The sequence below is a fragment of the Pezoporus flaviventris genome, unplaced genomic scaffold, assembly GCF_033815535.1.
Source record: "Pezoporus flaviventris isolate CSIRO_AGI_PZ_B2104156 unplaced genomic scaffold, CSIRO_AGI_Pfla_v1 ptg000037l, whole genome shotgun sequence".
Classification (NCBI taxonomy): domain Eukaryota; kingdom Metazoa; phylum Chordata; class Aves; order Psittaciformes; family Psittacidae; genus Pezoporus; species Pezoporus flaviventris.
The window spans coordinates 8,049,305-8,063,930 of record NW_026892585.1 but is presented as its reverse complement, the minus strand read 5'-3'; positions in this window follow the sequence as shown (position 1 = coordinate 8,063,930).

Sequence of the window (14,626 nt, the reverse complement as noted above, 5' to 3'; positions counted from 1 at the left end):
ATACCCCAACTGCAACATTGTGACCTTGCACTCATGGCCCAGTGAGAGCTGGTCAGGTACCTTGAGTTCATCCATAACATACAAGTGTAACCACCGGTATCTAGCTCTGAAGAGAAGGACGGTGTCACAACATGCTGCAGTTGCGCGAAGTATATTTATCTGTAAAGTGGTAGTCAGCAGTTTAAGTCTAGTGCAAAATACCATATCCTTGACAGGTTTGTGTTAAATGATCTTTGCAGCCTTGTCAGAGTGAATCTTGCTAGGCATATCAGGCTTATTTGGTGCAGTCCTGTCTGATTGTTCCCACCAGCACAAATCAGAGCAAATGTTTCCAAGCCTGATTCTCCATGTGACTGGGATAGTAAATACAAATGTATACCTGATACACAATTCAAATTTTCCTTTGTTTTATTTCCATTCATTCTTGATTCATACATCCTTACATTCCTTCACGCTGTCATTAGAGTTGTGAGAGTTCTCTCCCACAGAAAAGAGCTTATTAGCAAATAGCAACAAATGATCAAAGACAGTAAAGACATCAGGAGCCAAGTCACAGAGTCAGTGGTCAAATGACTGCAGAGACTGCCCTGTGAGGTGGATTTCTCCATCATAGCACAATAAGAAAAAAATGGAGTACTTGCTGTAGCAATCCAACTGAAAATCCAAATGAGGTGAATTTGCATTTGCTGAGCCAAAACCAGGAGTTAGCAGTTATGTTTTGATTGTGTAGATTGATTAGGATGATCACCTAAATATGAAAATTGAGGAAATTTTTATTAGCACAAGAGTTTAATTTTTCTAACTGTTGTGTATCGAAGTACTTTTAAGGGATGTTATCTGGAGGGGTTTAAGGAATTGGTGAATTTTGCATTTTTAAACTTTGATGTTGGTGATATAGGTGTTTCATGTATGCTGATTGCAAATGTGAACACTACTCATTAGAAGTTTTTTGTATCCATAGCTCAGAAAAGGACAGCAGACATACTGTGCAAACCTATGACATACCAGTATTTCTTGCTAGACACCCTGGCAGGTGGAAGGATTGATGGCTTGCTGTTTAACACAGTATTAAGCAATTTGAGAATTTAACTGTTTGTTATTATTAACCATCATCATATTTTCAAGCAACCTGTATACTCATCTGTTTCATAAACTTGTTTTTGTTTCCAGGCACATACTTTAGACTATAATAGTAAGCAGATGGGCAGTCTTGTCTTTGTGCTAGCCTGAACAAAGGCTTTGTGCCTAATTAATTTTTCATGAACTTTCTTTTTGTCCAGTTCTGTTCAGGGCATCAGCATTTGATTGTTGCAGTTCACATCAAGAAGTGCAGATGAAAGTTATAAAGACTGGTACAGCAATTTGGGAGTTGGTGCCTGTCAGGTTAAGTGACTGTGTTCCTGCTAATCACACAAGGCAATACTGTTTACCTCAGCAAGTATTTGGATATCCACAACCTGTGCATAAGCTTAGAAACAGAAAAGCAAGCAATAGGATTCAGAGTCATTGCCTGTTTTCACTGCAGGCTTTGGTTAATACCATACCACTGCTAGAGTTAGGAGGAAGGTGGGCTTTCTTTTTGTCTTGGTGTGGGATTTCTTTGTGGTTGTTTTGGTTTTGTTTTTTTTTTTTTCTGCATTTTGTTTTTTTTTCTTATTTTTTTTTAATATGTATATATAATGGAGATGGTGACCTTTTTTACAACTGTTACTAGACAAAGGTATTTATGAGTATTTCCACTCTGTTGCCAGCTTTTAGCTAGTATGGCCTAGAATAGCCTAAGAGGAGACAATCATGGTTCACAGTATTCTGCTGAGAGCTGAATTCCTATACTGCACTGACAGTGGAGGTGGTGGCCACAGTTTACAGTAGGATGTATTAGGAATCAGATACAATTTCTTCTTGTAACAGCACATCCACTATTGTCAGTTCAGTACATTTCTTTGCTCTGTATCTCCTTGCATCCATGGGGTTCTTTTCCCTGAGTGTCTTAATAAGGTTTTTCATCTTTGCATGGTGTTGACCATTCTGAAGTCTTCACAGAAACTAAGGTTGGAAACTGAAGGCACTCAGCCACAGTTCAGTAGCTCACCTGGACAGACTTTTTTAGTACTACTGGAATCTGAATTGTTATCTTAGTTCAGGCTTCTTTCATTCGCTGTTCACTATTTATGACACCATCTGTCTCTGCACTGTGAGCATCTATCTAAAAATCAGTGTAATGGTGCACACATTTGGATTGTGAGCTCTGTAGTCTTGAAGCACCCTGGTTCTTCCTTCCTTTCATGTAGCCGGCTGCACACATGACCAGAGTTGAAGCTTTAATCTCCTTTCTGCTCATCTAGGGCATGCGTAAGGCTGTCATGTCAGATGATTGAAAGTCTTACAAGTGAGTGTGCTGGCATGTTCTTGTTTCCTGGCTGTAGGTCCTAACCCTCATTTTGGTCATGTGATAGGATATGAAGTATGATAGGCTTTTGAAAAGAAAACAGAACATGTGAGATCCTGATGAAAAGAGTACGGCAAATGGTGTTTGCCCAAAGAGTTAGTATTTGAAGGTCTTGCAGCATCTCTGAAAATGGGGATGGCAAGCTTGTGGTCTGTGTCAGATGGATGATTTTTTCTGGTAGGCTAACCACAATCTGTATTTTGCAAATGCCTGAATTAATTCAGTCTCCATTTATGGCAAATGTTTGTTGCCCTTCACAGGAATTTATAATTGCCACAGCTAGCTCATGCAGTTGACAAGTGGGTGTACATACCTTGCATTTCAAACATAATAACAGTCTTTCAGGAGAGCTATTTTGGAAGCAGGTGAATTTGCATACCAATAACAAGAAAGGAAATTGCATGCACCGTTGAGAGACAGGAAAGCAGAAAGAAACAAAATTGATAAAGGGAGCACAATAGTCTTGCTGTATGGCTTGTTTCTGGCTGTAATGATATAGAAGGTTTGATAATAAGGCCTACACCTATGTCAGGCAGACAGGTTTCTCTCATTACCTTCATCCTCTTAGTGCTCACGGTGACTTGAAGTGGGCTTTGGTGTGCTTTTGAAAGGGAGTCAGGGTCTGCTGCTTTACTGTGCACTAGTACCAGTTACAAAAGACAGACTATACCCTAAGTGTGTATTATTTTCTCTACTGTTATTTCCATGTAGCTTTAGACAAGGTGATAGTTTCTACAATCCTAAGAAGCAGCAAGGACTCAAACATTGTAGCTTTGTAAAATCTAAAGGCAGAGTTTTGGTGTTAACCTTTACTTAGGTGGACAGTTTGAACTCATGCTGAAACAGCTACCTTTGCTTCCTTGTTCCTACCCTTTTGTCAGTGTAAGGTTGGGTTTCAGGTGTGTTGTGGAGAGCTCCACTTTTTTTTGGAAGAAAAGATACCGCATGTGTTAGAAGTGATCAGGTAGTTCATAACATGATTGACCTTAGTAGAGCAATCTTCTTTTTAGCATCTCTTTCTACCATACTTTTCTGATGTTTGGCTCTTTTTCTGTGTCCTTTCTGTGTCTGGGGGACACTCATGAGCATCCACTTGCTGCCAAGTTTTCTAAAATGTACTTCGCTAATTACGTTCACTCTTAGTTGTTTTCGGTTTGCTTTCAGAGTTTCCAACTGCTGCTCACTCATTCTTCTCTCTTAGCCCAAGCAAGTATCTCATATGTGAGCTCTTGTAGACTTTGCTAGGAGGAGGAATCGGTAAGAATAATCAGATACGAAATTTGATGCAGTCATGATTATTGGTCAAGTACATGCACAACATTTTCTTATGTATGTCATTCTAAGGAACGACTAGATGACAGTATTTATGCTCAGAAGTACTTGGCCAGACCTTATAGTTAACTGTCCCCCCAAAAGCTATATTTATACCTCTGGTAAAGAAACTAGTTCCCCAGGTAGGGTTTATGAGCGGCTCAGCTCTAGGGGCTACTGCAGTGGCCAGCAGCTTCTACTGTGCCCAGCTTTTCCTCTGAATAAAGGGGCTTTTAGGTAGGAGTGTTAGCCTAAACAACTTTGCTCTCACTATTACATCCATTTTGACATTGTTGGCGAGATACCTGCTTCATGCTAGCCGTTCATCCTTTGCCAGTGTACTATTACCATGTTCTAAGCAGCTGATAATGAGCTATGACTCAGCGTAGGTATGGTCAGCTGATGAAAGGTACAGATTTCTCACTCCATCTGGTTTGTCTTTGAACTGGAATATACTTATGATAGGTTCTCTTAGGAGTTCAGGCCGTATTTACTGGCAAGTGTGCTGTTTATACTTAAGGAGTAGTTAAAATCTGGCAAACAAAACTTGCCTGTATCCATTTCAAGAAAGAAATCTTCTATCTGTAGCCTGGCAAGTAAAGTTTCATTACACAACTGAAGATATTCTAAAACTACCTATAAATTATACACTATTAAATGTGGATAAATTGGAGAAGAAAGATAATTAGGCAGTAAGCTTTTGTTTGAGGAGTTTGAGGTAAAAGAAAAAAAATCCCTTTTTCTAAAAAGCAGAAAAATATAACATTGCAGGCATGTAAATAGTGTGTGTATATATACGTCTACATCTATTAAAGTGGTGTGATATCTTTCATCTATAATTGGATCATCTGATTAGAATAGCATTATCAAAAGGTGGTAAAGGTGTATCAGCACACCTAGACCACTGCTTGTCAAGGAGTTTGCTCTTTGTTTGAGAGTGATAAGTTAATCAGTCTTACAGTCTCATAGAAAAGTGTGTCATTGTGATCAACATGCAGTTATTGCTAGCCTGCAATAGGCCTGTGGAGGAAATGCGAAGTACCTCTTGCATCAGAACTCTGAATGCTGATTTGCACCTCCAGTGGTTTGTTATGGGCTGATCTTTGGTGCTGTTGGCAGACATGTTAATAAACTGAAGATTGGTATCAGTGGGAATCCGCTATACAAAGTACTCCACAATTTCATAACAAGTAGGTTATTTCCTGGATATAGCATCAGGCCAGCAGGTAGGACTGCTACTGGCCTTTTGGAAACCAGATCTATTACATGAAAGTGAGCTGCTGTAATATCTGTATAATGCAAGAACCTTCAATTTGTCTGAGAGCAAATATCCCTGTAGCCTAGGGTCCTTCCCTTTAGAGTGGCTAAAAGGTGGTGTGTGGAAAAAAAAAGCCTATGAAAAGGGCCATTCTAAACTGCTACTTTGATGCTTTCAGCTGTCAAACAACTGATGCAGCTCAGGGATTCCTGCACTGGGGCAATTTAGTAACTTTGAGTCTTCTAGGAATACTAACAGAAAGAATTAGGGTCTGTTCAAGCATCCTGATTTCAGCATCTCAATGAAAATATCAGTTGATGTTTTAAATTCTAGAAAAATAAACCAGGAAGATATTAATGATTTCTTCTTGACTTTCTATGGTAGCACCTCAGGCTTTAGCAGTGTGGGGCTAGATAAAAATCATTCTGTCAAGGGAACATATAAAGATCGAACATGCAAATGAAAGGGAATGAACTGGCAATTGACTGTTTTGTTGTTTGTATCTTTGCTTTTGCTTTTATTTTTGTACCAGGAAACAAGGAATAGCTAATTAAGAAGGAAAAAAAACTTTGAGGAAGAAACACAAACAAAAAGGGTTATGTCATACCTGACGATTTCTTGGAGGTGGTTAAGTTGAGGGAGTATATTTCACATTACAGAAAATTAAGTTGTAGATCCAATCTAGTACAGGATTAGTTTTAACAAAGCCTGTTATCTTTAATGGGACTGTTTGTGCTTACAGAACCAAGTTAACAAAAATCTTTGCTGATTTGAGTGCTTTTGATAGGCATGTGAAGACGCAACAGATGTGAAATCTGCAGACTTATTAACACGAAGTTTACTAATGTTACTATGGATAGATATGAATTAGCGAGGCAATCATAAATATTGTAAGAGAATATTCCTAGGGTAGATTAAATATAATAGATTCCAGTTCTCTAGGAGAATTTTAGTAGACTGCCATGAGAATCCATTGTTAGTAGCTTATGTTGCTTACAATGATATGTAGCAGTCAAAATTGATTTTGACTCAGAACAGATTCGAGCTAACTGTAATGTAATTTCCTAAATTATGTTTTCATGAAGCATACCATAGATTAAAGATTAACACTATTTATTGGTTTGTTTGTTTGTTTTCTTCTCTAAATTATGGTGAAATTTTTATGAAGTTGTTGGTTTATCCTTGGTTTTCTCTCAAAATAAAAGAGAAAAGGAAAACAGAAATATTTTCACCCTTTTCAGTTGTGTCTCTTACAGGTAACGTGCAAATAATTGTTAAAAAAATAAAATTCACTCATAAGATGTTACACTTTTCTCCTTCAGAGTAATTGTACAAAAAGGCAGCACAGTTTTTCTCTCAAGATATTTCTGTGATACTACTATTTTCTTTCCAAGTTGTTTGGTTTTTGTTTTTTATTCCAACATAAATTGAATTTTATGGAAGCAAAATATGTTTGCTAAATGTAATATCCTCCCAATACACATAAATAAAATCCTGAGTTAGGAAGTTTGAGGGTAACTTAATGAGTTGCTTAAAGAAAGGGTTTGTTTGGCACAGAACTACCTTTCCATACCAGTTACATATTGGCAGATGGAGCTGGATGCTTGACCACTACTAGGTCCATGTTAGGACATAGTGGAGTTTCTAAGGTTTTAGTTTTACCCTTATGAGTTGCTTTTTCAAAAGCTGCCAGAGCAGTATTGACAAACAACACAGAGGCACTGGGGATTTAGAAAGTCAGTAAGTCGCATTGCTTCTTTTCTATTGCTGAAATTACTTTGAATTGAAAATATTAATTGAAATGTCTGTTCCTGAGAAAAATAGAGCCTTGTTTTTCTGATCTTTCATTTGTAAGGTCTGTAAAGAGTAATTTTCATTGCATCATCCCTTTAATCACTACCTTTAATTACATTGAATCTTCTGTTGAAAATACATTTATTTATGAAGATACTGTAGCTATTGTGAAAAGAAATTTGATTTTGCATGTTTTTTATTTTCAGCCAGAAATTCATAGGGATTGCAGTTAGTGTTATCATGGGAAGCTGCATAGCTCTGCCTTTGATATCAGTGTTATACAAATGACTTCTCCCCTTGCAAAACTGTGTAGTGCAACAATTCAAAACAGGAAGAAAAAAGCTGTGATTCCTTCTTTCCTGGAGGCTTTCCATCATTTACATTCACCAGCAAAAGGTTGGCATGTACCTCAAGGACTAATGATAATGAAAAATGTTGTATTAAAGAAGAGAAATCTTTTATAACTTGCATACTAACACACTGAACTCATTACAGCTTGTCTTACTACAGCAGGCTCTTTTATGTCTGCTGTAATGCACTTCATTTTCAAGAGAGTATGACGTGTGCTGATTCTGTAAGCACTTTTTCTCTTCCTTATTTTCCAAAGCTACCTTTGGTTGTCATAAACTACTCACGGGATACAAATTGGGCACTAGGGTGTTCTGCAGTTTCTGACTAATGCCAACATCTGAAAAATTATATTTAAAATGTGTCTGGGGCAAGTAATAGTTTTGCATTTTCCTAGAGCAGAGGACTTGTGATAGCGTAGCTCAGGAGCTGCCAGCACCCTCAGCATTCTTATTAAAAGAGGGAGCTGTTTGTGGCAGAGGCTGTCTTGCTTGCTGTGATTGATTTTTTGGTAACATGCACAGGGAAACTGATCATGGTATGACATTCTAGGCATTACTATGTTATGAGTAGTTCATAATGTATGCCTAATTTTTAAGGATTTATGAGTAAATTGTAATAATTCACTGTAAGTTGAAATATGCAATTTCTTGGAAGTGAAATGTTGCTACGTGTGGCCTACACCTCTGGAGTACACCTCCGAAATTTCCTGTGGCACCTTAATTTTCCATTCAGTAAGCTGTTCAGTGCTTGTGTAGTTTTCTCCTGAACAAACCCAACAGTATTAATATTCCTAGCTGCATTCATTGGCAGTAATACAACTGAGAACTCTTTGCTCTCAATCTGCCTTCTGTTTCACAAGCAAGTCCCACTGAACTCTTAATAAAATACATAAACATATTTAACTTTAAAGCAGTGTAAAAGGTAGAAGAATAATGGAAAGGTTGGAAGCGAACATATGAATGTCTGCAATGCATCTCTAAAAAAATATTTCTGCAATTGATTTGGAGTGACCTATGTCAAAATCTTGATGAAATAGGAAAATGTCATGCAGACAGACAAAAAAGTAATTGAAGAGTAGTTGCAGTTTTCCAACTGGAGAAGCTGTAACAGCTGTGCTCCAGTAACTATGAAAGCAAATTGCTCTGGTTCACTCATAATAAAAGTATGTTTAAGATATAAATGCATCCCAATTTGATTGTCCTAAAGGATTTGTCTGTTGGACATCCACTTTATATTTTTACTTTTTTGCATTGAGTATGTCCAGCTTCATTCTTTATAGTTTTATAAACTCAGTGTTACGTGCCTCTTTCAAAGATAACAAAGCCTTCTCAAAAGAAGCTCAGCTACTTGACATTATGCTTTAATGTAATATGAGATTGACATAGACTGCTGTTTTCAATGGACAAATGATTATGAAAATTATATGAGCTTTCTGAGAGGCAAAAAGATTCAAGTTAAATAAAGGCTTAAATTATCCAACGTCTATCTTTAGAACACCGAAAATGGAGTTTCATGTAGTGGCATCTCAAACTCTGTAAGTAAGGTAAACAGATTTTATTTAATTCATAAAACTGAACAAAAAGAAATCCTACATAAACCAACAGTGCATTTCAAGTCACTGCTGCAAAAAATACTCATCACCTGCCCCTCTTTTAAGCAGCATATCCGTGAGCTATGACAAATTTTCCAAAACAGTAGAACAAGTCAATGTAAGGTGAATGAACAGTGCAGTGATGATAAATATTATTTCAGTTCTCCATTGAAAAGAAGAAAACCTCCTACAACTCAATAACATCAATAAGGACCTGCTTGCTTTTAAGCCACCCTGGAAGGCAAAATATGTAAATGCTGAGAAGTTATACTTTCATCCTGCGAAGTGGTCCTTTTTGATAAAAAGAAAGGCAAGGGAGAGAGTATGGTGGAAGGATCAGAATGGGAGAAAAGAGGTCAGTTAGGGTGAGGCTGAGAAATACTTCGGAGCAGAGTTTGGGAAGAAGTGGAAGTAAACCTCTAATACTCCACAGTTAAACACTGATGTTAGTGGTGGTATCACAGGTCTGCAAGTACAGGCTACCACACATCTCAAAACTATCATTGCGTTATTTGTGACAGTATTTTCTTGTTACTCAAGCCTTGCCTCTTTTGTAGGCCATACAATAGATGGTTAAGCTCTAGTGCATCCATTGTGAATATGAAAACTGGCTCTTTTCTTTGCTGTAGACCAAGATCAAACTGCTAGGTGGGGGTAAACAAAAGCTTGGCATCAAGAAGAGGTAGGACGAATAGAACAGCAGCAGAGATGACTGAATTTACACAATGCAATTTTCTCAGTATCAGAAGGGGATTATGGTTGCCTTCTCCACTCTGGCAGCACATTGTTTAAACTGGCTTGCAAGAAGATTGCTGTCCTTTGCATGCTTGCATTTAAGGTAAGCTAAAACTTATGTTTGTTTGCCTAAAATGCTCTGATGCATACTCTGGCAGCTGAGAAGCTGAACAATTAGCAAAAAAGACATAGTTGTGCATGCCTGGGAGGGAAAACTGCAAGTGGTAAATTTTCAGCCTCCCCAAACCATATATTGCCTTTGTGAAGGCAGGTTAAATTACACATTGTTACTGATGCTCAGCTGACCTTTGGGTAACCCAAAGCTACTGTAGTAGTCAGCATATATAACCTTATCTTTCAGTTTAAAAATGACAGATTAAGCCATGACAAAAGTTTGGATCCTGCCTTTCTCAGCTATCTCCCTGTTAATTACATAACTTTTATGCTTCAGTGAAAATGAATGCACTGAGCACATTTTTAAATTTTGAAGTTTCCATTAAAATTTGAGTTCAAACAGCCCACCAAGATAGGGATTTAATCCTTCAAAATCTGATGACATTTGCAGGTCTAGGCCCTTGACTAACTTATTTTTAATTTATGGAAATATAATGCAAAGCTTGTTTGAATTCAAGGGCCACATGCCAGTGACACATCGGAAATATTTATGATTTTTCTTTTAATTAAGAAATATAAAAATCGGAATCTGAATTTAAATGAAAATGTTAAATAAACATACCGAACCAATTCTAAGTTATTTCTTAATGGGAAATTACAGCATGAAATTATATCTTCATGTAAATGTAAATTTCAGCTCTATGTTAATGAAAAATAATGTTTTAATTGCATAAAAGCTTTTTTCAGCTTAGTATGAATCCAGTGAGAATATTTTGAACAAATATACATCTCTGGTGAAATACCTTTTCATTCTAAAAAGCCATAGTAGAACCACTCTGAAATACTCTAGATGATGTTTTACTGATTTGTTTGCTCTTGCAAGCAAATGTTTGCTGTGGCTGCCCTGGCAGTGTTCAGGGCCAGGTCAGAAGCGACTTGGAGCAACCTGGTCTACTGGAAGGTGTCCCTGCCTGTGGCACAGGGGGTTGGAACTGGATGAGCTTTAAGATCCCTTCAAATCCAATCCAGTCTGGGATTTTATGGTTTTAAAAAAGCTTTAGAGGTTAGGAGTGATATACCACCTTAACAGGCATCAGTTGTTTTAATGGTGAGGAGATGTGTTAGATAAATACAGAAACAGAAAAATGAGCTGTACTGTTAATCTTGCAGCCTCTGTGTTGATAGACAAGTGGCCTTCCATTGCTAGGAACACAACTAAGTACTCAGGGCGCGGGCATCAAACCATACTGCAGGTTTAACCACATACTGCATTTCTGAGTATATGGTTGTATTTTCTCTATGAAGCAAGCAATTTTTGTTGTTGGATAAATTTCTTTATTGGGAAAAAGTATGTGTTAAGATGACATCAGTGCTGGCAGAGACCGGTAACAGAGTTGGAGTAACCAAAGTGAAATAAGCCATACTTGTTGAAGACATGAAAATACTTAAATTCTGGAAAGTTGATTAATGATTGAATTACTTCAAGTCTGTGTACAATAAATTTTGCACTGTGTTGTACATTTTTAAGGAGACAATAGTAGTTTGGAGTTAGGGCCCATGCTTTGCAGTGGTTGGATCAGTTTGCGGGGTGGGTTCTTTCTTCTTAAACCAGTATGTGTATATTTGCTCTTAAACCAATGGAAATCCTAATAAGAATGCAATTATGATCACAAACAAAAGAAGCTTTATAGTGGTATTGCTCAGTCACGGGTTGTGTGAAGGAGACTTAGGATTGCAGTCTTCCTATATAGTGTCACCTAGTGTGGTAGTTACGTTCTTCTGATATATCAGTTAATAACAGTTTGCAGGGTTGTTTATATTCATAGTGGGACTGTGTCTCCCCTTTGCGTTCTTCTCTTTCCCATTGGAAAGTAATTATGATAATATGTGTGTGTATCAGTGTAATTATCCCTAATTTAAAGAGTCATAATACTTGAATTGTTTAAGGAAGGCTTCAAGAGATGCACTGAAAGAAAGAAAATGTGATAAATTTGAGGGCAGTTTTGTTTCTCAGGCCATTTCCTGCCTCAGAAGTGCTGATTCAGATCAGTGGAACCACTCAGTGTGTAAAATAAAGCATGCATGTAAGAGTGTGGTCAGACGCTAATTTCAGCAGCAGATAAACCAAATACATTTGACTTTGTACTGAAGGAGACCAAGAGCACCTGCATTGTCATTTATGATTTATCAGGCGGATCCTGATGATCAGCTGAAATGCAGCTGCTTTTGCTGACTGTGCCTGAGGTTCAGATACAGTTAGACTAGTTGTTATTTAGTTTCTAACTTTTCATTTCACTGGGATGGAAACCTATGTGAGAAGTAGCAAGTTAAATATCTTACTGAATTTAAGTTCTCCTTCATCTTCTCAGAATCAGAGTGATACAGGAAGGACTAGTCATTTCATTTTTGTCACTCAGGAGCTGCAGTCTGATTTAAACATATGCCTAAGTGAATTAAGAGTCTAAGTACCAGTGTTAATTGGGTTGCCAGTTATACTTACCTTTTTTTACTGTTTGGTTTATCTTAAATTTCTTCTGCTGTGTTGCATAGGTTTACAAGTAAAGGATAATGAATGACTGTACCATTTGTTCTGTAGATAATATGAGAAATGGGGATATGTTGGCATAACTGCTTTTGAAAACAAAAAACCCCAACATCAGCAACAGCAACATTTGCTTTCTAGTTCACATACATGTAGTGAAAGAAGAGTATTCTGATTGCATGCTGTAGCTGATATGGGCTGTCTAATAATAAACATCAGCAGACAGATTAAATCACAATTTTGGTGTCGCGTTAAGAAACATGCATACTTTTTGACACTGTTGCACTTCAACATACTGTTCTTGTCAGCCTGATTCTGCCACTGAAAGTACAGATGACTGAAAGGGCACATTCTACTGTCTATCATGTAAACACATGTGCATAAAGCAGTAAACTCCCTTTAAATATTACTGTTGTGCTCTGTTAGAGCATAGTTTTAGACTTAGTGGAAGTAAAGAGCGCCTGCCTCACAGAGGCTAGGTATCACTACTCAGTTTATGTGTAGTAAGTACCCTGCTTCTGAGAAATGTAGTAGATCCAGAGCTAGTCCCATTGGAGGGGCTCAGCACATACATTTAATTCCTTCTGAATCCCCATGGGCAGCATGACAATATATAAGCATCACAAAACACACATAGTTGTGAATTTGAAAACCAAAATTGATGGTTCTGGCTTTGCCTCATGTACTGGTTGTTTTGGGGCAAGTTCCATCACCAAAGGGTCTGAGTTTCTTTAAAGGTCCATTAGCAGTGCGATCTGTGGTTGCCATATGTACTGTGATGTTTTTCTGTCTTACCCTCATTTCCTGAGAAGTGCAAGTTTAGTATTTTGAATGGTTTTCATTACTGTCTTACCTCCCACCCTCCCAATAGAAACGCTGTTAAAGTGTGTTCAAGGCTAATGAAAAAGGTTCCTTGTACTTATGGACAGTGCAGTTTATGATGGTCCTCATTTCTTAGGAGAAATTATTTCATGGTCTTGAGCCACCTCCCTAGTGAAGTGTCATACAGGTGAGGTTTATCTTTATGGTGGCAAGTCCTACTGCAGTGGAGGAGAAAGTTTATGACTGCAATCTTTATCTTGGAACTTCAGGTCATCCATTAGCTATGCTGGGCTTATTCTGTGGTGCACTTTAAACATAAAGAGTACAGTTTGAGACCGGGTCATTTAGTCTATTTGATCACATTTTTCCAATGTAGAAAATAAGAGGAACAATTTTTACTCAGACTTTTCAGTTTGATTTGGCATCCTTAGACAGAAATCAGTATATAAGAGCAGCAATATTGTATATTAACTTTTATTTGGCAGGGATTAAAAGCAGTAACTTGCACAGTGTGTAACCTAATGTTTGTAATATACCTGGGATGTATGTATGGTCCAACATGTGCATACAAATGGAGTGCATCATATATCTGCTGTAACTCACACATATAAAGTTGTTATTATTATAGAAGGCATATTAAAATTACTGCCTTTTCTAGCAAACACCAGTTTCATTTCTGCCTTGTCAAAACTGCAGATGAGAGGAATATTTTACAGGTTTTCCATAGCTGGATTGGCTGTTGCAGAAGTATATAGGGAACTTTTGTTCCAGAAGAAGTATTCAGGATGAACCAATAAATCCTGGTGTCATCTATGCTGCTTTCTGCTTTCTCCATTTCCTTCTCAGTCTCTCATTGCAGGGTTGTTAGACTTTTACATTCCAGCCAACTAACTTAGCATGGGCAGATTTTTTTTGTCTGTGGAAGACTGGAAGTCAAGTTTGGGAGCTGTTAAGAAGATGACATCCTTGTCCTCATGCTGTGATTTTTATTGTCTCTTAATATACTAATTTCTTTGACAATATAAATATTGCTAATTGGATAAACACAAAAAATGTATTCCAGTGGAATTATTGAAAGCTCTTCTGATAAATTAATTAAAAAATGACACGTTACCATGCTGCAGAGGAAGGAAGGAATCAGTCCCTCCTTTTCTCACTGCCTGTGAGACTGAGATTGTGGTTATGTGATGCAGTCAGTCCATTTGCAGATTCCTGCTCCACATCATGTAAACTGAAGTTATGGGGTACTAAAGGTTGACCCAGTATAAACCATTGGTTCAACAGTACAAAAACCCCAAACATCCAAAACCAATGATGAAACAATTTGTGCAGAATCGAGTATTGTCCAGAAGCTTTGTTCTAACTTGATGCTGGAAAAGATTTCACCTGTTCTGTCACAGTTGGGATGGAGCTGGCATAAAACATAATGCCAGAGTGAATTCTTTGTCATGTACAGTGGTTAATTTGACAGGAATGCAGCTGTACCCACATGTCTGAGCTAGATTGAATGTGCACTTTTAGGTTGTCAGTGGTGCATAGAATGGATATTAGTGAGTGTGGGGCCATAGCTTGGAACGGGTTCTCCTTTGGTAAGACCACAAATACGGCCTAGCTGCAGGTAAAACTTCCATGATCTCGCTAGAATTATACGACTCTTTT